This window comes from Pygoscelis adeliae, unplaced genomic scaffold, assembly GCF_000699105.1.
Source record: "Pygoscelis adeliae isolate BGI_AS28 unplaced genomic scaffold, ASM69910v1 Scaffold179, whole genome shotgun sequence".
Classification (NCBI taxonomy): Eukaryota; Metazoa; Chordata; class Aves; order Sphenisciformes; family Spheniscidae; genus Pygoscelis; species Pygoscelis adeliae.
The window spans coordinates 2,950,023-2,973,353 of record NW_008825612.1 but is presented as its reverse complement, the minus strand read 5'-3'; the positions used below and the strand labels follow the sequence as shown (position 1 = coordinate 2,973,353).

Sequence of the window (23,331 nt, the reverse complement as noted above, 5' to 3'; positions counted from 1 at the left end):
GCACGGGCAGCAGCTGAAGGGAAGTGCCTGGTGCTCAGGGACGCTCACGGGCTCACCCGCCTCATCTGGGTACCAGCCACGCCACGGTGAGAGCACAGAGCTCGTTTTAGGACTGCAGCAGAGAGTGATAGTCCCCGAATGCTGCTGTGCCTGGCCTCAAAGATATTCGTGATGAGGGTGATTTCTGAGACGGCACAACTAGAAAGCGCTTGGACCTGGCAGCCAGGAGTGTAAGGACCTGCACAAAGCACACGTGCCAGCTCGCTCTCCCTCTCGCCAGGGCTGGGAAGGGCTGACAGGGCTTGCAGCCTTCCCAGCTCTGGGCTCTGTGGTGGTGTTTATTGTGTCACTGAGAGCTGTGAGCAGCAGCCGGTGCCCTCCATTTCCATCACCTGCACTCATGTTGGATGCTTCTTGGTGCTGTGCACAGCCCATCTGCTGCAAGAGGATGATTGCAAGCATCCTGGGCTGCCGCAGTGATACAAATCCATTGATTTTATTTTTTTTTTTTTAATTCTCACCATGTAAAGGAGCCATTTTCTCCCCACCGTCCCCAAATAGCAGGGCGGGGGCAGGCGGTCCATCCAGGGTGGTGGTTGCCAGTCCCCAAGTCAGAAGGATGGTGCGGAGCTTTGCCCTGGGGCTGGGAGGAGGCAAGGGATGGTGTCACACCGGGGATGCGAAACCCATTGGCGTTTTATTCTGCAAAGCCACTGCACATGGGAATGGCAACCCCTTGATGGCGAATTAAGTGAATAGATGTGATGAGACACGTTTGTTTATCAAAATACGCATCGGTGCTGGGGGGATGGGGTGTGTTTTGGGGACTGGGTGAGGCAGCATGGCGTGGCGTGGGTGACTGCGAGCAACGGGGACTACAAACACAGCTGTGTGTGCCTGCACGCCCTGATAACTTGAAATCATCGCTGCTGGGAGTCCCTGCCTCAGATTGCTGCCAGAGATGTGGTACCCTTTATTAATCTGCAGAGATAATTGTAGTTTTAATGTTACTAGCGGGGGAGTTCACATGAGGTGGAGGCATTCCTAGAAGACCTCCGCAGGTACCATCCTGGAGGCATCCAACGTGACTCAGCATCTTCGCTGATGTTTTTTTAAAGTAGGTCTCAAATTGGTGCTGATTTTAAAAACTAGGAGATGATCTGAAGATGGGGATGCTGGGAAGTGATCCCAGGAGGTGATTTGGACCCATGGAAAGCGGTTCGAGCCGTGCTCAGCTGTGACTGTTCCTGCCAAAGGCAGTTTGGGAGCAGGGCTTCTGCTGAGCCTGCAGTGGAGGGGCAGCACCTGACCCTGCCATCGGCGTTTGATGGGGCTGGTTTGACTGATGAGGATGCGGGAAAGTGCCACACGTGCATAAAAGCTGGGGAAATGCTTCATGCTGGGGGAGCATGAGCGTTCCTCTCGCCTTTTCATCAAGAAGCTAAAAAATGTAAGCGTGTATTGCTTTGTCAGGGGGGCGGTGGTGGGCATCCAGCGGCTCTTCAGCCTAGCAAACAGCCCGCATCTGGAAGCCAGAGCTGGGTGCGTGTTGTGCGTGCTATCCAGAGCAAGGCACAGGTACATCCTTATATTTATTTATTTTTGAGCTGCATTTAAGCACTAGAACAAACACTCACAGAAAATGGCCTCGGCCTCATCTTGACATCCTGGGTCCAGACCGCTGGCGGCTCCAGGAGGGAGCTTGAGCTTGACAAAGTGCATTCAGCCCTCCGTATTGAGAGAAGTGGATAAGATTAACAGGCTGCAATGCTTGAGAGTCCCATACTCCAGGAGAAATCACTCTTTCAGAGCAGACACTTCTAATGGGGCTTCACGGGGCTGGAGGAGGACGATGCAGAAGAGATCAGTGTGGATCTGTGCCACGTCTCACCAGGTCCCCACCTCCCTGCCCCACGGCGGGCAGCCCCATTAGGATGAGCGGTGCATGGGATGCCATCAGCAGCAGCAGTCTCTGCATCCAGACCCTGCATCCCACCCTGCCTGGCAACTGCAGCCCTACATGAACCAACAAGCACGTGTGGATGGAGCTTCTGTGGATGTGAAGCAGATGTCAAGCAGCATTTTTACCTACTTGCTTGCAAAAATCATCCATCGGGTCTGCCTGCCTTGGGGCAGAGAGGTGGGGACCGGGTGAGACGTGGCACAGATCCACGCTGGCTTCTGTATCGTCCTCCGCCAGCCCCACCAAGCCCTGTTAGAAGTGTCTGCTCCAAAAGAGTGGTTTCTTCTGGAGTATGGGACTGAAATGATAGCGCTGCAGCCTCTCACTGCTGAGGGTAGCCCTCGTTTTGTCTTGTCCCGTTAATCTGAGTGAAGTAGTTTATAAGGATGTTTTCCATGAATCAATAAATCCATGCTCGCTGCTGTGCATGGGAGGTTTAATTTGCTCTAGGTACTGCACCGAGTATCTCTGTCCTGAATAGCACTGCAAGGTCCTGCTCTTTGGGAGACGATGGGGATACGGCTGGATCCTCCAGGAACACGCTGCGGGCGGCTGTTAGTGCCCGGTCCCTCTTAATTGTGCATCTCCCAACATGGGCTAAAGAGGTTAGGGAGGGTGTAAGTGCAATAGTTTCTCTAGGTGTGCGTGTGGAGCTTGAGGAATTTGTCCCTTGTGCCAAGCAATTCCTGATGTTACAGGTCTTGGGGAAACTGAAGCCAAAAATTAAAGGAAGGGAGGGAGCGTTGGCCTTTGGAAGGAGACATGGTGTGGAAATCTTGGTTACAGGTAGGTTTCCCTTGTAGATCTCTGCATGATGTTTCCTGTTGAGAGGAATTGAAAAATTCCTGTTCCACTCCGCCACCTCCCCTTCCAAAAAAAACCACTTTTGCGAGCCAAGGAGCATGCATCTTTTGAAAGCAATGCACGCATGTTGAAGAAGCCTGCCATGGGATCTGCCTGAAAAAAGAGGGTTCAAAAACCCAGCTCTGCTACATATAGAGAAGTCAAAGATAACCTTGAGATCCCCAGTCCCAAGCTTATTTCCCTTGCTGTGTCTGAGCACCATGGTCTACTGGGGCGGGAGTGGTGGTCGTGAGTGGGTTCATCCCCTGGGAGGGGACCTTGCTTTCTGCCACACGGCATGGGTTTGGGGTGTTTTGTTTGTGTTGAGGGATGCAAGGCTCTTGTCGTGTGCGGGATGTGGTTTCTGACTTGTTCTTGGGGCTTGACGGGTGTTTTGGGGACCTCCCAGCTGATGGAGCCTGGACTGGGGTCAGCCGTCCCCGTGGGCACCCAGAGCCTGGCTCTCCATCCTGCTCCGCCTGCCCGGCTGAGCACCCAGGGACCCCTCCACTTCTCCTCCGGAGTGGCTCCGAGACTGTTTTGCAGCTCTTGGAGGTCAGAGCTCACGCTGGGGAATCCAGAAACATTCCCAGAGCCAAACCATGCCACGGCGAGCGGGTGTGTGCCTGGTCTCTGCTTCTCATTTCCTTCATCGCTTTAGAGAGCATTTGAGCTGCACACGGGGTTTCAGGGGGTCGCCCCCTCTTTTGTTCCTATATATGAGAAACGTCTGTGCATGTGTTTATATTTAAAAAAAAAAGTATATATTTTAACATAGCTGTTTGAGCTATGCCACTCGTGACTGGTCTGGTTGGGCGAAGGAGAGGCGTTGCTCGCAGCTGCCTACGTGTTGCACTGGCGGCTGTCTGATGGTCCTGCTGGTCCGGCCGTGCTTGCACTTGGAAAAAAACAGGTGTTTACAGGGAACTATCCCAAACTTGCACAAACCCAGCTAGAAAGACTCCCTCTGATGTGAACAGTTTTTGGAGTAAGTCTCGCAGCACCAGTGGCGAGGCCCGGTTGCTGTTATTTGTATCACAGCCTGGCCCAAACCTTTCCACGTGTGTCCGTCGTGTGTTTTCTGTCCCCGTTTTCCTGCATGCTTGCTGGCGCGTTGGGATAAAACCGATGCATTTTCTGGTGACAGGGCTGGATGTGGGCTTGCTGCTCGCCACGCTGCTGCCCATCCTCTGGGACGGTGAACGCAAGGTCAAAGCATCATCGTGCCAACGGCAAACTGGAGCAGCCGTATAAAGTTGTCATTGTAAATAACTGCCAGGATGGTTTCTCCTCCCTTTCTCCCCACCCCCGTCCCCATGTTCTTCCTCGGCACCATGTCCTTCCCCACCCACCACCCCGGGGCTGCCTGGATCTGTTCAGGATTTATGTTAAAAGGGAAATTTTGTGTACGTAATTAAAACGTCGTATTGCTGGGTAGAAATGGGATTTGGTGCTTACTGCTGTGACTCTTTCTCATGCGTGAGGGTGAACTGATTGATTACAGAGCTTTGAGATTAAATATTCCCCTGAGCTCCGCTGGCATTTAATGTGCTGGGGGAGGGCAGAGAGAAGGGGAGGAGGAAAATGATGGTTTTCCTCCAAGGCAAGTAGAGCAGGGGAATGTCTACTGAGCACATCCCCTTGTCTTGCTCTGCACTCCATCTGCTGTAACAGAGGCTCCCGGCACTGGTGTCGTGGACCACGATAAAGCAGGTGCCTTACTCTGCATCCGTGATGGTGGGTGAGCTGCTGGTGGGTTTTGCCGGTTCCTCTCACTGCTGGGTCGAGCATCCCATCACGTCCCGTCCTGTCCCCATGGCTCAGCTGCATCCTCACCTCCCTGCATCCTGGTCCCTGCTTGGGTCCCTTTGAGCCTGGCAACGGGGTAGACCTGCTGTGCCCTCCCTTCTCCCTCGGAGCATGCCTTATTTATTTCTTTTCCTTAATTTCTTTTAATCCAAAACCCCCTCTCTTTTTGGTTTCGATGGGAGGGGAGGAAAAACCCCGACGCGACGCTCCTGAAGCCCGCAGTGGGAGCCTCGCCGTGCCAATGCAGGTTGGAGACACTCGTCTTCACCTGCTTTCCTTGAAGTCTAATTTTAGCTGAAGGCAACGGGATCCCTCCGGGGTACCACAGAGGTTTCCTATCAGCCTAGACCTTAAGAAACACGCACGCAAACAAAAACAACACAGAAGCACTTAGGTTTATTTGGGCAAATTCTTTTTAAAAAGGGTGTGACTTATTTTTGTGAGCAGCCCTGCGCACACCAGCTTTGTTCTGCTGCAGTCGGGTATTTCAGGTCTTCCAAGATTTAATCAGAATAATTAGTTACTGTCTGTTTATACCTTCTGTTTTTGTGGCAGGGTTTCCAGAGGGTGTATTTATCTTCCAGAGTGCTGCCTCAGTGTCGCTTAATCATTAAGCATCTGATTTCCTCCAAGTTACCTGTCATGCTGCTTATGTAAGTAAATAAAAAAAAAAAAGAGAAGGGAGGGTGGGGATGGTGTTGGTGGATTCTGCTTGGGGTGGGGGGGGGATTGTAAGGATTTTTCCTGATTGTCACGGACTTAATTGCCTTTGGTTCCCAGCCCGTCATGCGGTGATCAGAGGACTGCGTGTTTGGATTGGTGCTTAACGACCCAGCCAGTTTAATGAGGTTGCTTTCAGCCAAGCCTTCATGTAATACCCCACTAAACTGGCAAGAACTGTGTTACTCCCTGTCATTTCAGGAGCAGGGGGGAAGACTTTACAGAAATAAAGGGCTTTTGCGTTCACTTGTACAGTTATGCCTTTGACTCCTTAACCCAGTAGTATCCCTTATAAAAATCACAGCTCTGCCTGGAAATAAGTTACTGGTATAAGTTTGCCGGGATTAGAAATTGGGTGTTTTTCAGCCTGTATTTGCACGTTTGGTGTGGGAAGGCAGACCAGTGATGCACACATTTCCCATCTCTTTAACACGGGAGATGAGAAAGATGAGAAACATACAGAAAAACACTGCAGAAGAGGACGGGATGGCTGGAAAGCCTCGCAACAAGACAGATGTGGTGCTGAACCCACCCCTGGTTCATGCTCAGTGCCTAGATCAATCGCATGATGTTTTCGGGTGGCCACTGTGCTGATGGCAGTGTGAGGCTGGACGATTTGCTTTTTTTCCCTTGGTTTCCCTTTCTTCCCGAGCTGGGGTGGTAGGGGTTGGGTGCCGGGATGCTGGCTCATCAGCTACCCTCGCCGCCTTGTTTATCGTGTCCAGCGTGCAAACTCTGGGGACGAGGGTTCAGGGTGCACGCTGCTTCCATGATGGGTTTAGATCCTTTTAAATCCAGAAACAGCCATTGCCATCAGCTCCTCTGCTCTCCTTTGTGATGGGGACCATAAATTTTCAAGGTCAGTAACTTTGTGTTAGCCCTTCTTGGGGATTACGGATGCGCAGCGGGGCTTTGCTCTCCTTCCTCGGGAGAAGCTTGTTAGTGGGACGGGGCCAGGGCAAGGGCAAGGTGGGACCATTGCGATCTGCAGGGCTTTGGTGGCTTCCGTAGACCCAGCAAAACGCGCTTGCGTGGAGGTTAAGGTTCAGGTCCATCTCTTCTCTGCATTTGTTGGGGAGAGTAAAGATGAACCGCAGCGTTAGGGCATGTGTTGGACTCTGTGCCACGGCAGAGCTGAAGCTGGGCAGGTTTCCCACGTCCTGTCTGCCTCACCCAGCTCCCAGGCAACATTTTGGGGAGATGCCGGAAAATCCTCTGTCCCTTCTGGGACCGACGTGGTGGCTGTCACAGCTGGCACCGGCTTGCTGGTGGCCCTTGCTCTTTCTGCTCCGCTGTGCATGGGGGTGGGAAAAGTCTGATTTGATGGAAATATTCTTAAGGAAGGCTGTCGACCTGATTTTTTCCTTGACATTTACCCAGCTGGAAAGCTGGTGGAGGTTCAGACAACACCTCCCGAAGCGCTGGGGATGTGTGATGTGCAGCACGGCCATTGCTCCTGCCCGGCGTGGCCCCTCCAGCCACAGCGAGGGATTCCGGAGTGGGTGGTGGCTCTCTGATCCCCATCCTACTGGTGTATGCCTGCCTGCTTCACTCAGCCTTTTGCAGATCTGCTTGGTTTGGGCAGAGGGAGAGGTGGGGAGGAGGAGCAGAGCTGCTGGGAGTTGAGGAGGGTGAAAGCACGGAGGGGAAGGGAGGTGGGCAGCGTTGTGGAGGCAGATGCTGGGAGGAAAAGGAGACGACTGGCTTGTTTTCCTGGTGCTTTAGAAGCTGCTTAGTTAAACAAAGCATTCATTAGGGAGCTACGTTTGGCTTTTAAATAGCTTTGGAGCATGTGAATGCTCCATGTTGCTCTTTTCTCCTTCCTGTGGCAGGAGTCACCTCCTGTCCCCATCTCTCTTTGAAGAACGTCCCACTGTTAGAAGTCCACCTTGGGACACGGGAGGTGCAGCTTGGTGGCCACGTGCTTTCAAAAAGCCCTTCCATTTCTCCCCAAGCTCCTTGTCACTCCAGACCACCCGTCCCTTGACTTCTTCCAGTCTGGCTGCTGCGAGCCTCGGCGATTGGGACTGACCGCAGGTCCCATCTCCCACGGAGGCCACTGCATGCCAGGAAGTTTGGTGCTCACCAAGCGGCACCGGCTGGTCTTCCATCACCTCTCTTTGAGCATCCCACTTAAAGCAGAGCTGATGCCCCTTTGGCTTTCCTATGCTTTTGCAGGGCTGTGTGTTTCTTCTTTTCTTTCAGCCACCTGAAACTCTCCTTCAAGAGACTGAAGAATGATTTTTTTTTTTTTTTTTTTTCCCCCTGGAATACCTTATTTCCCCCATCTGTCCCTCGGTGCAGAACTGGATGTTCTTTGTGCACTTGGACATCCTGCTACCTGGTAAAGGAAATTTGTAGCGCTTAGTTTTATTTAATTCCTGTAGAAAATGAAAGTATTTCAAGCTGTTTCCTCTTCTTGACCCCCAGAATAACACACCCGTGTGACGGAGGATGCCAAAGGCAGACACAAATCCTAAGGATGGGGATGCAAAGGATGTTTCCTCTCCAAAAAACTTAATCTCAGTCAAGGATGGGGAATATTCCCCCACCCATAGCCACCCTGGGGGGACGGGCTATGTCCCCCCATGCAAGCAGACCGTGGCTACCGGGTGCCACTGAAGTGCCCCCAGACATGGGGCCGCTTCCCTGCTCTCGCCCTCCGCCATGTGCCCACCAGCCACTTCCAGACGTGGCGGGGGAAGGTTTGGGAGGAGCATACCCTGTTTTCCTCATAGAACTCCAAACAAGAGGCTTGGCCTGGTTTAGATTTTAAAAATAACTTGCACATTTGGAAGCTAAAGTTTCAGAAGGGCTCTGAATGGGATAATGGCTTTGATCGTGGCAGTCTGAGATCAAGGGAGGGCTTTTTAGGTTTGCTGGATCAGCTGGAAAATATATTGTAGTGTCTAGACTTTATCATCCTCGAGCAAGGCTTTTTTTTCAACTCTGCGAAAGGTCTAATCAAAAGCCCACGTACAGTTGATAAGAGGGCTCCTTCGGAAAGGAGCCTGCTCTGGGTTTTGATTGTGTCCAGAAGCAAGTTGAAAGAGGTGGAGGTCAGCTGTCGAAGAACCTCTGAGACTCCGCTTTATAGGCGCTGTTGTTTCTGATGAGGCCGTTGGCGTGGATGAAAGCTGTTGTGTCAGCAGCGGGGTGAGGAGGCTGGGGACAGGGACCTGCTGTGTGTCAGCTCCCCGGTCCCCAGAGCAATCGGTTCTTGCAGCTGAGCACTACTGAGACCTTGCTGCTCGCCCTTTGGCTGCTGCAGTTGGGTCAGCTGCTCAGACCAGCATCTCCCACAACCGTCTCAGTTTTGGCTGTGTAATAACCGTAAGCGTCCACGTTTCCTACTGTTCGGACAGAACTTCAGCATTTCTTGCTGAAGTGTTGAAAGTGGATGTTTTTCTCTCTTTACTTTCCATAAGTGGGTTTTTAAAATATTTTTGGTATTATTTTATTATTTATTTTATTATTTTCCATAATTACAAAGGATTAGAGGCAGAGGAGTGATTTCCTAAGGTGCTTGGAATAAACTCAAAAGCCTGCCGTGAAGGTGAGGACATCTGGCCACGTGCATTCACTGACTCTCTCTTCCTGAAAGCCCACATAGCAGTTGAGCCCCGTCACTTTGGAAGATGCCCTGTTGAGAAAGCAGAGGCAGTTTTTCTTCGAAACGCTGTGTTTTCTGCACAAAGGTCTTGGGTGTGTTTTGGCAGGTGTGTCATTGGAAAAGTCCTCGCCAACCATCTCCTCGGCACATGCTGCAACGCACTGTGATGCTGCGCTCAAATAACGGCACGGGCTGCAACCATAGCCCGAGGCTTTGGTGGAGTCGCAGCCTAGCTGTGAAAGATTCAGCTGGAAGCTTTGGAAAACATTTGGAAATGTTTTGGAAAACATTTGGATCGAGGATGTCATAGCTCTGCGTCTGGGTGTTTTCCTTTGCTTTGTCCTTGAGAGAGGGAACTGCTGTTGGGTTTCTGTTTTTTCTTTCCATCAATTGCTCTTTTAGACATACTTATTTCCAGGGATGGATCAGAGCAAATGCCAGCATGTAAGCAGTTTGCGGTGTAAAATGGTATTAAAATTGGGCTGGAAGGGATCTTGAGAGGTTACCTTGTCCCCAAGGCAGGGTCAGTTGAATCCATGCATCGAACTGGAAGGCGATCATGTTTGCTGGGAGTTGTTTTCTCATAAATTATCTAAGGAGCAGAGGCAAAAATCTACCAAATAATGCTGTCAGTATGTGTGCGCAAGCCTCCCTCAGTTTATTCAAATCATTTGCTGAATAAGTGTTGAAAATTAATGCTGGGTTTGTTCCCAGAGCTATTCAAAATAATATTCCAGAGTAACCTTTCCACCTTGGCATTTGCCAAAATACTGCAACTTTCATGGATGAGATCCATTTACCCATAGTCTAAATTTGACATGGAGCCATCCCTGTTCTGCCCCATTTCTGAGATTACCAGACCCCAGAAGCCCCACTGGGACGAAGAGCAGTTTTTTCTTTGTTTCTTGTGAATTAGACGCGACTTTTCAGTTCTCCAGGTGGTCCCTGCTTGAGCTGGAGGGACAGCACCAGAAAGCCCCCAGATCCACCCCGACAGCACAGGGTAGTTTGGGATGCCTCAATGCGAGCCCTGTGGACATCAACAGCAACCTCTTCCCTTGACATCTGCAGGTTTAGATAAAGCTGCGAGATCCTGGGCAGTGGTGGGAGAGGAGAAGTATCACGAGAAATCCTTGTCTGCTTTGAGATCAGGAGCCAAGCGATGACTTTCAATTAATTTCTCCTGCATCTTCCTCTGTCCCAGCTTTGTGTCTTGAGCGATGGATCGAAAAAAACGTATGCAAGAGCCCTCGCTTAATCCCCTCACCTTTTAAAGGTGCTGCAGAGCTCCAGTGAGTCTTTTTTCCTTGCTTATAGCTCCTCATTTCAGTGATGAAAGGTTTTGAAAGAGCTTCACCTGTAGCCAGCTGGATGCTGGCTTGCTCTCCAGCCAGTGAGCATTGGTATTAGCAGCCACACAGCCCAGACGGTGACTGGTTTTCCTTCATCTGGTCCTTTCTCCAACCAGTTTATAGTAGGTGATAGCAAAATTCATCCATCTTCGGCCGTGTGGCAGGCTTGGCGAGCCCCCCCCGGCCCATCTGTACGTTTAAAGTCAAGATGGCTGGCATTAGCATTATTGTTTGGCCAAACGTATGCAGAGATATCACGGCTTAGATTTGTTACAGATGGGTTTCTGGCTATAGTCTAAGGCATTCTGCCAGCCAATTTTATATCTGTGTAAAAGTGATTGGCATCCCTATAAATAAAGCTGCTGTGGGATTATAAATCTAAATATACTTATTCATTAAATTATTTTTACATCTCAAGTGGGTTGCCATCCTAGGTTATCATAAGCGAACCATGCTCTTTGCATGTGTGTTATGCACAGCTCCAGAAATGCAGCTTCTGAAGCTTTGAAATATTTTTGCCCTTGGAAATACGTGTGTGTGAACTATCCATGAGTCCCTGTGCCAAGGTGGGATGAAGGACCTCTTCACAGTCATCACTGGGAATGACCCTGTCCCAGAGACTGTTGTAGACAGAGCTCCAGAAGCAGTAGTGCTGTAAATAACAGGAATGCGAACTCTCTCTTTTTTGGCTCATAAATGAATATGACTTTTCTGGGGTGTTTAGTCTGCATGGTCAGGTAAATACTATTTGCGTGGCTCCTTCAGTGCTGGGAAGGACTCCCCCACTAGCATCTCCCTCCATGTCCTCAGGCGGGGAGTCTTGCAAAGGGTTTCTTCCCTCTGTGCTGTGGGCTGGGCTGTGTGGGAAAGGGGGCCTTTCCACCTCATTTATCCATCCCTGCTGTCGTTTCAGCTACAGGAGCAAGGAAAAAAGTCCCCCCAGACCAGCTCCAGGCACTGCTGTGAGCTGGGGAGGTGCAGAGCCGGAGGGAGAGCCCGGCCAGCCACCCACACAGCTGGGCAGCAGCGCAGGCACTGGTAAATCTGGCTTGGTCTTTGAACAGGCTTATGAAAACACTGCGAGCTGCAACCTCTGGTTTCTTTGGGTTTGTTTTCCTTCTCCTTTCAAAGCATTTGAATATTCATTCAGTAAATGATGAAGCATAGAGGACGTGCCTGAGAGGCAGAATATCAGCCGCCTCACTTTCCTCAGTAATAACGTGAATCATTGAAAGTTAACCTATGATTTTAGTTTAGTTTCCTAATGAAAGGAAGCTTTAGAGTTGGTCTGTCCATGTTCTCCTCCTCCCCCATCACTGACAATTTATCAAGTCCATTGGCTGGTTTTGTCCTCGCTTCCAGATTTATTTTCATCTCAAATATGTGGAGTTGCTGCAAGTTTTGTCAAAACAGGCATCAGGTTAGAAGGGTGTTGTGGAGGATTTTTATTAAGGGAAGGGATGCAATGAAAACTCAGTTTGTACTAGACACCAGGGAATACACATAAATGTTATGAACATCCAAGCCGTAAAGAGTGCTTTGGTTGGATTTACCACATTATGAGACACCAGAGAGCCTATGCTGCAGGACTCTGCATAGACATGTAGGTGTTGCAGGGGGGATGTTCTCCTGTGTGAATTCTCGGATGTCTAATAAATGTAAGTTCATCCTGCAGCCTTAATATAAATGTGGCTTATATCGCTTAGGTTCACAGAGGGAAATCTCCTCTTTGTTAGTCTTGCTATTCCTAGTGCTGCTTACCCCACCGAGTGTAGTTTCTGTAGCGTAGCAGGGTCAACGCAGTCTTGTAGGGTCTTCAGAGGCTGGTAGCAACACTTGCATGTCTTGACCCTTTGCTGGAGCTGGTTGCAGGTCTGCATCCCATTCGGCATTGCGGAGGCAGGGGACGACAAGCTGCTGGGATTCGGCATCCTGAAGGTGGGAGCTGGACGATGGTGTTGAAAACCTCACCATCTTCCACCGCAGGAAAGCTTAACGTGGCAAATGAGCAGCAGATGGAGAGGAGAACCTGTCAAGCCTGAGTGGTGGGTCCTGTGTCCCTGCCCTGGGTTATTTCTGGCGCACAGTGGCTGAGTTGGAGGAGGTGGAGTTAAGAGGTTGGCATCTGGGTTGTATCCTGGAGGTACCAGGGATGACGTATGGCTTGGACAGACCAACTGTATTTGACAAACTTAGAAGTGAAATTAATCACCTTGCCTGGTGCAGGTAAGGGCAGAGTTGACCTTGGCCGTGGTTTGAGCCCTGCTTTGTGGCTGGTGCCAGCAAACAGGAAGGTGGTGGCCTCTGGGAATTATGTTCCCATGGTCCCCGTGTCCTGCTGCAGACTCTGATACAGTAAGGGAACCCTTTCCTCCCCAAATCAGCAAACAGCTCCTGGTTGGCATGTGTTACCCAGGCTCTGGAGGTCCTGGCATGGGTGCCCAGAGCATCCATAAGATAGTTGGAGGTTATGGTGTGACCAGCTGTGCTTGGTGCTGCTGGGAGCTAGCTGCTGGTAGATGGGTCCTATGTGGCTGTGTGAGATCCTTGCATCACCTTATGTCTCATGGTGGGGAAGGGAGAGACCCTGAAAGACCAGCCACCTACTTCCCTGCAGGGATACAACGGGGTGTGAACAAGACTCAATGTTCATGGTGTTCTTGGTGAGCTGCCAAATGTTTGCATATCTGCCTGGCTTTTACTGGTAGGTGTCAATACTTTTTTTCCACGCCTGGTTTTTGTTCTCTGCTTTCCACCAGAGCTTGAATTCTTTGCAGTGTTGGGGTTTTTTTCTCTTTGTTTCTTTTTTTTTTTTCCCATTTGGTGTCTTAGTAAGAACACAGCTGAAGTACTGGGAGCCCAAACTAAACCTGTCTATTACGCATTACCCGATTAGATGCCATGGTAATAAGCATTTGAATCTAAAGCTAGATTAGGCAGGGAGCAGTCTGGGGCTGGATTTGCATAGCCTGCATTCCTTCTCCATATGACGTGTTGGTAAATCTACTGAAAGTGAATTTATAAAGTGCCAGCGTGCTTCAAGTGTTCCTGTTGATGCATGGGTTGCTCCCCCCATGAGGCACTCAGCTGGGCAAAAAATGTCTGTGATTGCCTGGAAGATGCTTTTTCTCCCCTCCTCCTGCTCTCACAGCTCGTGTTGCAGTGGATGGGGATGGGTAGCTCTTGCCAGCTCTAAAAACCTGCATTAATGGCTTTTTTTTTCTGTAGAAGCAGTTATTTCAGGGTGTTTTCTTTTTCTGTGGCAATCTCCTGCAGTAGTGAAGTGAATCTGGAGTTTTCAGGTACCTAAATCCAATGTGCAGCTTCTTCAAGCTTTTGCTGCAATGTTACAGGTCTTATGCTGGAAAATGCTGCAAAGATTTGTTATCCAAAAGCTATTCAATTTCCTTCCCCTGTGGACAGTCACGAGATTGTGGATGATCTCAGGGTTGCTTTCTCTTTGAGTTATTTCATTAGTGTGTGTTTAGGGCATCCAAACTGCAGGATTAACCTGGAGCAATGGACTACCGAGGTTAGACATGGAGAAAAATGTTTTTCAAGGTTAGTGCAGTGGCTGGGCAGCAAACCTTCAGGCTCTCTGTTGCAGGGAGGGGTTTGAGATGGAGGTTCTGGATGTTGGAGGTTCTGGATGTTGGAGGTTCTGGATGTTGGAGGTTCTGGATGTTCTTGTTCCATTGTAGGGAGGGTTTGAGATGGGTGTGCTTGTGCTAAAAGCTAAGCAGAAAACAGCCTTATCCAGCCCCTTCTCATGGTGACTTCCATCTTGTGGCGAAGCGTACGGCAACGATACCTCTGGGTGTCTGAGCAGAGATGGTCTGACGTTGTTGCAGCTGGCTTGGCTTTGCTTTTTTGTTGTTAGGGTTCTGCTTAGCCACTTCAGGAGCCCAATGAACATGGCTCGTCCCGCTTGAAGCCTTTGCTTGGCCAGCTTGTGACCCTCATAAGCGTGGGAATGAGGAAGCACGAATTGAGGAATAAGGCTCATCTCACTGGGTTTCAAGCTCGGTTAGACCTGCTGGACCCCACTTCGTTATCAACGGTGTTGTCTGGGCTGTGTTGAAAGATCTGGTGAGCTGATTAATGCAAAGCTGCAGCCTTGAGTGGCTCCTCTCAGCAAGAAGTTCAGCTGCGACCTCCACTGCTAGAGCTGTTTCAGCTTCAAAGCTGCTAAAGGAATGGGGGGGTGGTTTGGGGTGTTGGGGATGCAGTTTCTCACAGGAGAGCTGGGTGGACCTGATGTCAGTCAAATACATCACCCTGAAGCCAGGAAAGGAGGTGAGCTGTGAAGGAATGTCACAAAGGCACTGATCAGCAGCGATACCATGAAGCTTTGCCCAGGTGGCAGATGTGAAGACCTCTGCAAGACCCTGCCACCACCAGGACTCGGGAACCCTGAAAGAGATGAAGTTCTCCATTGCTTTGGATTGTGAGTAAACTGGACTGGTGTCGATGAGGAGAAGTACTTTCACTTTGCTGGCCAGAGTGGTGGACTCCAACCCCAAGCAAGAAGTCATCTGCAAGGAGTTGTGAGCTTGGAAAGGGCCAGGAGCATCGAGGACTGGTTCAAAGACTCAGGAAGGCGAGCAAAGTGATGGTGTTGAACCACGGAGCATCTCTGCAGAGACAGCAGTGAGCACGCGGGAGGGAGCTGGTGGATGGAAGAGGGCAGAACGCGGTGCTGTACCCCAACAGAAATGGGTGACATGGTGGCTTTCTGAGCCCGTATGGTGCCTGTGGTGGCCGCTGGGAAGGTACATCTGTGCTTGTGGGTGTGTCTGGAGTGTAGCTAGTCCCAAATATATGAACACCGAGACTGCCCTCCTGCAGCAGATGAGATTAAATTAAAAACTTCAAACACAAGTTATCTTCTCTCAGGGTGTCTGAGCCTCTCAGGATCCCCTTGGGTCACTTTTTCAAACCGTTCTTTGCAATTGCAAGGCTGGTGGTTTTTTTTTTCTTTTTTAATGAAAAGGGAGATCATTGTATAAATATCTACAGGGACGTGAAGCTTGTATTGCAATTTGTGGCAGGTGCAGTGTGAAAACCTGCAAAGAAGAGAAATCCACTTCTGTACATAGCCCTGGTGGGGAGGTGGCCACTGTCGCTGCAATATTGCATCTTCGAGGGGGGTTTCCTCACTGGAACGTTTGCTCCAGTGGGATGGAGAGGTTCATTTTTTAAGCGGCGTATAGAGATGGAGGCAGGCAGGATGCCTGAAGCATTAGGAATGCTACAGATGCCCTGTTTGGACTTCAAAGTGTCTGGGGAAAAACAGATTTGGTTAAATCAATGCACAAAATAAAAAATAAAAATCCTGTGCATGTACTCAGTGTGTTTAAATTTGGTTTGTATTGATGCTGCTGATGCTGATACTTTCCTGGATTAAGCATTAAAATAGCCTCTATTGATTTTTAAATGCTTCCCCTTGGGATCTCCACCAGATGGATGTTCCCCTCTGGATGCTCCTGCTGGGGAAGAGCGACCTTCCTTTGGTCCAGCCCTGGCAGCGATGGGTTGGCCAACTTCGGAGTGAGCCCTTCCTTGCTCCGTGCCATCAGTGGGAGGCAGGATAGTTAGGCAATTAAAACGGCGTGCCTGCATTAAGCCGGGTCCTCCAAATTGCAGGTGGTGGGTTTGAGCAGCTCTCCCGGGAAACCCGAGTCCCACTGTCCTTTGGCATGGGGTGGTGCAGCTCCATCCTGGTCAAAGCGGGGCTTTTGCCATAAGCTACATTGTGTTGCATCTACATAAAAAAATGTAATCAAGCCCTTCAATTAGTCTCGCCTGCTGTGCTCGCCTGCTTTTCTTTATTATGTTTAAATGCAAACAGTCTTTTAGTGTAATGTGATAAAAATTGCTGCTTTTTCCCGGGCCGGGTGGGAGCAGGCATTGCGCTGGAGCTGTCGGGATCGCATTGTGCCTGATGCAAGCTCACATATATTGTTTTTCAGTGTTCATCTGCTGAAGCATGTACTGGAAGGAAAGCGGCTGGTGGGCCATTTCTGCCATCAGATGTGTTTATCAAGGAATTCTCAACCCCAGGTTCTTACTTTAGGGGGGAAAATCACTCTGGATTAACATCAGGATTTAAAAATCTTTAAAGGGAAATCAGCACTGCAGATGTGTAGGCCAGCTGAGAGATCTGACAAATTTGTTTTGTTTGCTTTGGGCACTTTCTGGACTACAAGTTTAATGATATCTTGAAGTTTAATGATATCTACCCATCAGGGTCCCTGTTAGGAAGCACTCCTATTTACAGCAGCCTCCGTCCAGTTCCATTTTGAAAGAGAAAAAACCCAGCTTGCTACAGACCACAAGCTGCATGAACACCAGTGCTTCCAGTAGCCTCACCTTAAGCATGGATAATCCTAAAAATCTCCAAACACAACCCAAAACTAGCCCGTCAGGACTCAGCCGGTAGCTCCTCCGTTGCCTTGCTGTGGTGGTGGCCCCACGGCAGACATTGCTGTGCTGATGTACTGGAAGCATCTGCTGCTGAGCAACTCGGAAACTCCAGTTTGTGAAGCCAAATTAATTAAGAGGCTTTAAGAGAGGAAAAACCTGCCTGGCTTCCCCCTCGGTTTTACACTCAGAGAGCCCGTCTCACCCCGGGGATTACTGCTGAAACGGGGAGCAGTGAAATGGAAAGCTCAGCAGTGAGGCTTTGCATACGATAAATCAAAGTCACAGCCCAAATATTCACTGGAGGAGCAGGGCTTGAGGCTGGGGGCGGGGGGGGAGGAAAGGAGAATTAAAATAAAGGAAGGTTTTTATTGAACTATTGTTCTCCAGGAAAAAGTTAATTGGCAGACAAATATCCTCCTCCAGTGGGAAATACAGCTCCTCTCTCCCCGCTTGCCAGGCTGTTGAGTTTTTATTGACAAAAGCTTTGCATCATCAAAAGGAGTAGTCGGAGCCGAGAGTGATCTCATAAATGAAGCGACTTAAATCCACGTCCTTTTGGATGGAGAGGGGAGGTCTGCTTCCAGCAGCCAGGCTGGGAGGTGGTCCTGGCGCCTGTCATGTCAGGAGGTTTCTGATCACCGAAGCTGCTCTTCCTGGCTACTTATACGTAACTTGTGATACACTGGGGTGGGCTTCACAGCTCGGTATTATCAGCCTCCTGAAGGTGTTTTGTGCTTTCCATGAGCATTTTCCCCCAGTTGGGGCCAAAACAAGTGATGGAAATGGAGTGGGGCTCGATGTTGGCTTGTGCTTGTGCCAGGTAATGAGGATGGAGCCCAGGGTGGAGGAGGATGCTCACCTCAGGATGCTTGGCGGGGCTGTAGCAGCCCCCTGAGCTGCCCAGGGGGTCTTGCATCCCTCTCTTGACTGTTTTTTTGGCCTTGAGGGCTGCCTGGCCAAGGCATCACCCAGCTCAGACACCGGCAAAGGCTCCCTGAGAGACCAGGTTCAAATGGCAAAGGACAACTTTTTGTGACAGTCTTCTCTGCAAGGCTGCAGGCTTTCAGGAGAGCCCCGGGTCGGTGCTAATCCCTCCCTGCGCGTGACCTGAGCTCTGAAAGGGCCGTCTCTGCCCCTTTGAGCCCCACCACAATGCAGCGCCGGCAGCTACCGCCCCAAAACAAGAGCCGGGTGAGGGGAGCACTGGGAGGGATGGCCCCTCACGTCGCCTTTCCTTTCTGCTGGGTTTTTCTGTGCTGCCTTTTGAAGCCGGGCCGGGGCACAGGGAGGGCAGGGGGATGCTCCAGCATGCTTTCCGGAGAGCCACCCGCCGCCTCTGCCTCCCTCCGCCTTCCTGGAAAGTCTCTTGGGCTTAACCCACCTCGGACAAGTGCCTGGGTTGTGCCTGGGTTTCGGGATGCAAATCATTCAGGGCATTTAAGGGAGGAATATGCGAGTTGAAAACTCTTTCTTCCTCCCACTGCCAACCCACCCCACTTTTTGTTTTGCTAAAGAAGGACCACAAATCTGCCCGGCTGCTGGAAAAAAGGCACGTGTGCGTTTGTAGAATTGGGTCGTTTAGCACCCTAGCGAGTATTAATACATACATATATATTTATATAGGTTCCCAATCTGGGTCTTGTCTGTGGTTCCGCGCTTGTTGTCCTTGTTCCTGAAATAAATGGCATTTGCCCGAGCTGATCTGCTGGAGCTCCTGTAAGAAGCGGTCTGTAGTAGTTCAGAGGATCTGGCTCTGGTGTTCAGCCCATCACTGGTTAAGTTAACCCTTTTAATGGAGAACTCGTGACCTCCTTTGGTGTTTCTGCGCCGCTCGCTGTCTAGCTGACTGGGAAACTTCCAGCAAGGTTTAGTTTTTAATCCTCAAAAACTAAACAAAGTTTTACTCCAGCAGCATCTTCCCTGGTCAGATTCATCTGTGTGCTGAGCTGTGCCAGTCTCTGTAACTGCAGGGGTTGAAGGGCTGTGCGGGGATCCCTGGGGCAGCTGATGGATGCTGCAGCATCTTCTCCTTGGACCCAAGCTTATCTCCATGCCCTGGGACAGACATGGTCCTGCAACATGCCGGCAACCATCCCCTGCTCCGGACTTTTGCTAGCTTGCCAAACCAAGCGGCGCTGCTCCGAGGATTGATTTCAGTTGGAGAGCACTGAGACAGATCCCGTCTCACCCTGCTGTGCGCCACACTCTTCCCCCTGAAAACTGGATTGCAGACTCTTCCCTTCGCGGGGAGCTCGCTCGCGTGCTGGAGAGGCGACTTGCAAGCCAGACCGTGATATTCTCGCGGTGCGATGGAGGTTGTTGCTCTTTTCCCTGAGTAGCATCATCAACACCTCCAGATGGGAGCCCCATGCGGACACATACAAAAAAGTCTCTCCCAGCACTTTTGCTGCTTGCAGTAGGTGTAAATTTTGTTTAGATGAAAAAATGAAGGCTTTTTCTAGTGTGTGACAAGTTTGTGAAACTATTTTTTTTCCTCACTGGTGAACATATAAGTGTTTACCGGCTCTGTGAATAAACAGGTTTGATTTTTCTTGTTGCACCCTGAATTTCACCATCGAGCCCCCGAAGCTCGTCTGCCCTTGAGCAGAGCAAAATGTTTTCTTGCGAGACAGCAGGCCCAGATGTTTGCTTCAGGTTGTGACGAATGCCACAATAAAAGGAAAGAATACAAAGAGGAGGCGACACATTTTAGGCGAGTGTTGGGTTTTTGACAATGCTGGCAGATAGGGCTTTCCGGGAGCGAGTCGAGAGCCTGTGCCTGCAGCCAGCTCCTGCCGGCGTCAGGGGCAGTATGCCGGTGGCCTTTGGCTACCGGGCAGCCCGAGCAAGGTTTGGAGGTGCAAAATGCTCTTCGTTGGGTTCATGGAGTATAACAGGATTTCTGGGAAGGGGAAGGAGGCACGTAATTCAGGGTAATTCAGGATTTGGCAGATGTATTTATAAATCCATGAAACCCAAGTCTTTGAGATTTGCTTATGCTGAGAATTACAGCTCTTGTGATTTAGCGATGAGTCAGGCTCCTCCTGGCAGCTGATTTTCCTGCAGCATCAGGGGGAAGGGTCCTGTCCCCATACCCTTTCGCCGCTGCTGTTTCACGGGTGGATGGAGGGGGAAAAGGCAATCGTCAAACAGTTCAAAGCCTTTTAGCCGAGTGTTTTGGGGTTTTTCCCCCTCCTGCCGATACGCACAGATTTCCACCAAACACAGGCATTCCCCTCCTGTGCAGCCTGTGCCTGAAAACGGCTTTATGCTGGAGAAAGGCGTTTTTGGAAATCAGCGTGGGAGTTTGTGGCCAAAAAATCATCCTGGTTGCTTTTAACAGGAACGGCCATGCCGGGGATGCCGGCACCGTGCTCAGCAGGGGGTCCATGCTGGAGGTGCTGGTGATGGGCTCAGGTCCTCTGGGCTTCTGTGTCGGAGGGAAGGTGGCTCCTGCTTAGGGGACGGCAATCCTGTTTCTGAGCTTTTCATCCACACAAGAGCTCAATTTCAAAGCTTTTGTTTTTAAAATTAAGTAATGCTTGGATCCCCTTCAGTAAAAAGGGTTTCTTTGCACCGGCTTTGGTGCAAACATGAAACAGAGCAGCACTTCTCGCTCTTGAGAGGGATGAGCCCAAACGCTGCCGCCTGATCAGATGGGCAGAGCACTGCGCACACATTTCGGAGGGCTCGCAATCAGGACCAATCCTGAGAAGAGGTCGGGTTAGTGAGTGGAGCCAAGGAGACTGCTGCCTGTCTTGGGTCCGTAAGGTGAAAAATTGAAACGTGCCCGGGGAAGGCTTTGATGCTTCTCAGGGGATGCCTCAAACGTACAGCTGGTCTGAAAAATGCTGTGGGAGCATCCAGTTTTTATTGCTGTGGAGGTCTGGACGTGACTTACAGTGGGAGGAAAATCATCTAGAATTGTTTATTTAAAAAAATGATGCAAGGTATTTAGTGAGTTTGACGTGCGCCCTGGCACTGTGCCCTGTGCTGGGTGTTATATGCTTGGGGAGAAGCACCGAGGGAGGGTGCACCACTGCTCAGCGGTGGGATGGGACAAGCATAGGGTGCGGTGTGTGGGATGCCAAATTTCTGCCTTCTACGTGCTGTAAAAAGTGGTCCAGGACACCCGGCTCTAGCACTTGGTGGGGGTGACAGTCTTCTAAAACTGCCTGCCGAAGCCAAGCGCCTCCCAGCCACCACGAGCCACGGAGGTCACTTTGCAGCGATGGAAGATAGTCAGAAAATGTCCACCGGTCGGGAGCATCCCAGGCTGTGCCAAAACTCTGTGGGGTGGGGGCAGGCAAAGCTTGGTGTAGCCCAAAATGCCAAAATCGGTCAGGGCTTGGCAGGGATGGTCAGTGAGTGTTACTACACTTGCACAAAAATACTGTTCCCTTGTGCAATGCGCTGAAATAAAGCTCGCCGTTGAGAAAGAGCTCACTCAGGATCTTGCATCCTTCTTTTGGGAGGGGATGGGAGAGGAGCCAGAAGAACAACATGCTAATATTCATATTTGAGGATTTAGCTCCTAGCTTCTGGGCGGGTTTGGAGGTGGGTGTGAAGGGGAGCGTGTACGCTCCTTTGCATGCGTTTGTACCCTTGCTGGGTATTTTTAGGCTGCAGACCGCAACACTGCAATACCAGTGGTGGTTTTAAACCAGCTCGTTGGGGCATTGGTCACAGGCAGGCTTTGGCAGCACGTTGCTCCACGCGGGCTAATTTAGCTTGCAGAGGAGGCTGTTGAATATGCAAGTGGTAATTGCTGCTCTTGTTTCCTTAAAGCAAAGGCGGAAGCGACACCGGGGTCCAATTTCCTCCTAATGACTGATTTTATTTAAGCACTGCTCAGGGCGATGTAGGCTTGGTGCTTTTTTTTAGGGCTGGGAAAAACAACAAAACTCATCTCTCTCTGCATTGCTGAGCTGCAGCCCATGGCCTCTGTCCTGCGTGGGGACCCCGCTTGGTCCTGGTGGCACACGTGGGCTAAGCTCCTTCTCCTCCTCCTCCTCTCCCTGGCCTTTCAGGCTGAACCCATCGCACACACATTCCCACCCTTGTTTCTGCGGAAGCAAAGCTATTTGGGAATGATTCAGCCCCATCAGTCCTTCCTTGGGATTTGGGGTTTGGCTAGAAGTTCCCTCAATGACCCTTCCTATCCTATCTTCCCTGGCTCTGTATGTACAGAGGCAATTAAACTTAATTTATTCTGGCCCGCTCAATAGTAAAGGCCAGAAGGCACTATTAGATCACAATCTGACTTAAATTTATTGATCTAATTAGTGCTCAAAGGTATAAATGGGAGGTGGGAGCAGGACACCTAACATGTGATGCTGCGTGGAACCGGTCCCTTCTGCTCTCCTTAACGCAAGCCTCCAGGTTGCCAGGGGCTGTCAGTTTTTCTCCATGAATAACTGATTTCTGTAGGATTTGCAGGGAAGAAGTCTGTGTAGCTGGACTTTGTTCTGACGGTGCAATCTGTGCTGTCTGCAGCTCCCCACGACCTGCCAGGGAGCCGTGTTTTGATTTTGATCCATCACGTCAATGAATATTCATCAGCCTTCTGAAGGTTTAATGCTATTTGCCTGGTAGCTAACATATTCTCTCTTTCAGCCTCTCCCTTTTTAGCCTTGGTTGCTAATAACCTACACCCCACTCAGCCTGCACTTATAGGGTGGTTTGGTTTTTTGAATTGTTTATAGATGAAAATGAGGAACCTCAGTAGCTCCAAAGCTGGAAGCAGGTCAAAAATACCTTGTCTTGGTTGCTACATGACTGTCTGCTTTAAAACCCGAAATAAAATCTTGCTTTTCAGTCTGTCATTCAAACTCCTCGTAAAACATCGTCAGGAGTGTGTATCTCTGAAGAGCAGGTGGTGTTCTGATAAAAGCTTTCTGTACATTTTTGCAAGCCCAAGTCAGAGCTTGCACGTAGCAGTGGGTTTCAAGGACGAGGTTGATGTGGTATTGAAAAGGGGATGGAAAATGCCCTGTGGAAGAGGAGGACGAGTCTGCTCCAGACCGGCTGCAGGAGCCGGATCAGGCCCTGCTCTGGGCATGCATGGTCGTACCCACGGACTGGAAATGACCGAGTGACCAAACTTTGCACAGATGAGGACATGCGGGTTGGGACTGAGCTCCTGTGCCAGGCACGAAGCGCTGGGCAGCCACCAGCATCTCCTTGTGCACCCTGGTCCTTGTGGCTCTTTAAAACCCAAACCTGCAACATTTTTCTCTGCATTGGAGGGGACAGAGAGGTCTGTGTGCCTTTGTTTTTTTGTTTCCCTCCCTCCTTTAGGAAAGAAACTCCCCAGCAGGTCCCAAAACCCTCCTAACACTGAAGGGATGCCAGCAGGCTGCTAATGGATTTGCTGCGGTGCTGGCTGCCGGGGAGCCGCGATGAGAGAGATTTCATGGCAGCTGAAATTCCTCCGGTGGCTGCATTTTTCTACGTGCAAGATGCTAAATGTGAAATGAGATTTGGGGCTCTTTGGGAAGGCGGGACCCTCCGGACTGGGCACAGAGCAGTTGCACAGCCTGGGATTATCCCCCATGAAGACCCAATAACCATTTCCCATCGTTCGTGGTTCCGCAGATGCTTAC

General features: G+C 50.4%; 1 protein-coding gene across 1 annotated transcript in view; it reads left to right on the top strand.

The window, feature by feature from the left end:
- The first annotated feature begins 5,170 nt into the window (after positions 1–5,170).
- Positions 5,171–23,331, top strand: part of DAAM1 (dishevelled associated activator of morphogenesis 1) — a 78,258-nt gene continuing 60,097 nt past the window's right edge. The window contains 1 exon segment of the mRNA XM_009332742.1: positions 5,171–5,268. The gene's annotated coding sequence lies outside the window, so the exon portion shown is untranslated.